The sequence below is a fragment of the Nyctereutes procyonoides genome, unplaced genomic scaffold (assembly GCF_905146905.1).
Source record: "Nyctereutes procyonoides isolate TBG_1078 unplaced genomic scaffold, NYPRO_anot_genome, whole genome shotgun sequence".
Taxonomy (NCBI): domain Eukaryota; kingdom Metazoa; phylum Chordata; class Mammalia; order Carnivora; family Canidae; genus Nyctereutes; species Nyctereutes procyonoides.
The window spans coordinates 22092249-22096757 of record NW_026575121.1 but is presented as its reverse complement, the minus strand read 5'-3'; positions in this window follow the sequence as shown (position 1 = coordinate 22096757).

Sequence of the window (4509 nt, the reverse complement as noted above, 5' to 3'; positions counted from 1 at the left end):
AGAAACCCTCAATTGTGTGTGCATAGATTCTCCTCTACATGTAAATCAGATTAAAACCCTAGGTATCTGTAAAACTATAGCATTACCATAATGAAGAGGGCTGGCTACTAAGTGAGTGCTTTGATCCTCCTAGGAATTGATATGGAAACATTTCTCAGGCTGTATTTTTAGAATTCATCTTTGCTCCATTTGTAAATACTGTGTATCCGTAGCACAGCATCTCGTTCCAGACATATGTGCATTTCAATACATTTACCTTCATGACAGTGCTCAGTAGAATGCCTTGCAGTTCTTTAATACTTAATGTCTTTGGCCCCGTTAGATATAAATTAGTGGAAATAGCCATGCATATTTTGAAATGATTTTACAAATCCTATATTTTTGCCTACCAGAAAGAGCATATAATCCATGTGCAGTCCACAGTAGGTACAGTGGACTTGCTGAGAATCATCATAGATGATTGATTTTTAAAACAAAAACGTTTTTTTTGTGCAAGACAATAGCAACCGCAATTCAGTGAATGAGGTTTTTCCCTCATTAAACAAACCTCAATATGGAGAAGAATGGAAACACAGAAGGATATAGAAAATGAAACCATATCTTTTATAGGAAGAAAATGTCTTCTGCTGACAGGAGTTCTGTAGTAGATGTTTTCTTTGGGAAAAAAAAAAAATACTGGTGTCTTTTGGATTCGGAGGATATAACCAGTCTGTGCCTCTGTGTGATAGGAGTTGCATGCTGAGGACTTTCAAATACACAGCTACATAGGATTCTGCAGGAAACTTTTTGTAGAAGGTGCAAGTGACAAATGGAGACAAAATGGAGTGAGTTCTGAGTTGTGAGTTGATGCCCTCCTGTGTCATATATTCATGTCTTTGAACCAATTTTCACATTGGAAGCCTAGAATCACAATAGCCTTCCTTCTGTTTGTCAGCTGTGAACACACCTGCACTGGCGACTTTTCTTTGCTCCACTTCATGTCATTCACTAGGTGGATTATATTCATTTATGTTACTTAATATACACCTGCTTTCTTAAGTTTCTTGAGAGATTTTTAAATGATGCAGAATTTTTTCTGCACATCTATTCTGCATGTCTGTGTGTTTTGCTCAAGAACATCCGTAAAGTATCAAAACACCCACAATGTGTCCTTTCTTCCTAGAAATAGAAAATCTCGATCTTTTTTTCCTTTGCAATTTTTAAAATTGAGTTTTTCTTACTGATAACCATTTTCAAGGTGAAGAAGTAATGTTAAATTTAACTGTGTGGATTAATGTTCCAATGCATTCCTAATCTTCAAATTTCCAACATAAAAAAGATGTTAGAATTTTTATAAAAATAAATTCTCTTTTTGCTGCAGAATTGAAATGAGTATCAAAATTACATTAAGTTGTAGTAAAAACAGACACAGTCTTTAGGATATTTTAGTTTGACATGAGCTCATTCTTGGTCTTGACAGCAAAATCTTCTGCCAAGCAGAGACGGCAAAATATGTTGAATTCATTGATTGATTTTTAAACATGGTAATAATTAAGCAAAATCATTTTGACACCTCAAGTCTCTGTTTTAGACAATTAAATTCTGCTTTCGCTAAGGTTATTGACTTCTGGATGATACTGGAAGCAACGCTCCTCAGGGTTTAAACTATTCCTGTAGGACCATCTGTTATTGGCAAGGCTGTGCATCCACTCTAGCCAATGCAGTAGCAACCCCAGGCGTATATTCAGGATTGTTCAAAACACGGTCCTCGTTCCTCATGATCCTTCAGTCTCAAGTGGTAACTCCGTTAAGTCAAATACTGCTATATCATAATTTAAAGCTTAATAATTACGGTGGCTGTAGGCAAGTTCCTTAAAGTAAGAGATGTATCTTATTTACCTTTGTATTTCCAAGACCAAATCTACAACGATGCCTAAGAGTGAACTTAGTAGGCATTCAGGAAATGTTGGCCTAACCGAGAGAGAGGAGCCGATATTGGCGTTGTACTTGCTGTGTGTATAGCAGTTGCATTGACTTAATCCCCATAACCGTATAAGGAAGATGTTCCCTTCTCTCTCAGCTAATGTAGAAACTGAGATTCAGAAAATATGTTGGGCTTTTTTTTTTTTTTTTCCAAGTCACATGGCTAAAGCCAATGGCTTTTATTTCCAGGCTACAACCCTACCTTTACTCTGGTATTTCTTCCTTATATGTGGTGGCCTACTTTTACTTGTAAAACACTATTTTTAGGCTATATATGTTTGAAACATTTTCTTCATTAGGGACATATTTTCATTGCAAAGGGTTGCAACTCATTTATATATATATATATATATATATATATATATATATATATATATTTAAAAACATATTATAAGGCAACTCAGTGCACTCAAAATTATTCTTTACAAATTACCTCCTAGTAAACTGACTCTAGATTACATTAAAATGTGGTAAGTGTATGACACAGAGAAGTTCATCTGTATCCATTGCTGCTGTGACAGAGGCCAAAATGAATAAAATATATGTGGAGAGAGTGAATGTTTGACTTTAGCTGCCGTACATATTTTCCTCTATAACATGTGTGTCCTGATGACAAAAGCTCTAATTAGTTTAAAGAATTTTTTGTGGCCGAGGAATCACTATGCTCTCTAATCTAAGAAATTATGGTCTCTCTGGCACCCCTCTATTCATATTTCTGGAGGTCTAACTTAATCCAGTCCTATGGATGAGCTTGTATAGCTTGTCTTAGACTCTGCATTTTACCATTTTGATTTTTTAACATATATAGTACACCTTTGTATCATTTATCAGTGTCTTGACTCAATGATTTCTGCATGTACATCAGAGGGAAGCAGAAAATTAGAAAACTGCCAAACTACTGATTCTAATGGAAATACTTTCCTGTCACATAATCAGATATCTCCAATTTCCATCTTCTCCTTAATTTCTTCCACACCACTATGTCTGCCCATCATAATACCTTTTTAAAAAATATATATTGAGATATAATGGAAAACGAAAGGATGAACTAAAAAAACAATCAGATTCCTTTTTTAAGATTGTATTTATTTGAGAGAGAGAGCATGAGTGGGGGAAGGGATAAAGGGAGAAAGAATCTGAAGCAGACTATGTACTGAGTGGAGAGCCCAATGCTGGGCTCCATCTCACCCACCACAAGATCGTGACCTGAGCCAAAACCAAGAGTGGATGTTTAACTGACTGAGCCACCCAGAGGTCCCAGATTCCTTTTCTTCTAACCTTTCTCATAAAAATTTTTGATTTGAGGGATCCCTGGGTGGCGCAGCGGTTTAGCGCCTGCCTTTGGCCCAGGGAGCGATCCTGGAGACCCGGGATCGAATCCCACGTCGGGCTCCCAGTGCATGGAGCCTGCTTCTCCCTCTGCCTGTGTCTCTGCCTCTCTCTCTCTCTCTGTGACTATCATAAATAAAAATTAAAAAAAAAATTTGATTTGAGGGATCCCTGGGTTGCGCAGCGGTTTGGCGCCTGCCTTTGGCCCAGGGCGCGATCCTAGAGACCCGGGATCGAATCCCACGTCGGGCTCCCGGTGCATGGAGCCTGCTTCTCCCTCTGCCTGTGTCTCTGCCTCTCTCTCTCTCTCTCTCTCACTGTGTGACTATCATAAAAAAAAAAAGAACAAAAAAAAAAGAAAGAAATTTTGACTTGAATCTTTAAATACTTAGATTATTGAGTAATTACCTCTAAACATAGTGATCAATAGATTTACTTTGTTACCTGCTTGATAGGGACAGGTGATTTAGAAGTAAGAAAAAAACTTGTTACATTAAAGTTCCCTTAATAATCTTTTGAGTCAGCCAGACATCACCCTAGAATCATGTATGAATTCTATAAAAAGAAGCAAAATAATAATTGAATAGTGATTAGAGCAGTGTCTAGCTACTATATTAATTTTAGAAAGATAAATTTGGTGTCTAAAAGAACTCACAGAATAGTTTCTCAAGACTCAAATGGGCCTTTGAGACTATTTGGCCTATTTAATTCTTTTTCCAGATAAAAAAAAACTGAGACCCAAGAAGTAATTTGATATTTGGAGTAGGAAAAATGACTCCATGAACTGCTACTAAAAACTGTGACATTGGGCACTTCATTTAAATATACCAGTCCTAGCTTTCCTTGTCTGTAAAATGAATGTGATCATGCCTAAGCCATAAGGTTATCTTGAGATTAAGTGAATGGGTACATGGACCCCTCTAAATGTTTGGCCTCCGGTAGGCAGACATTAAACAACAACAACAACAACAACAACAAACAACAACAACAAAAAACCTCACACAAAACAAAACCTATCTGCTTTTCTCTTTTTTTCTGTGCAAGGATATCAGCTTGCCACTGACAGAGGTGCTGATTTCACTTAATTCCTGTTCTCGTAGTTTTGTTCTTGGTGGTTTTTTGGAATCTGAGTTTTATATCTTTTTAATAAGCAAGTTATCTTTGTTAATCTGCCTTTGGTTTAAAACACTTTTTGGAAGGCGGGTGGGGGGGGGGTTA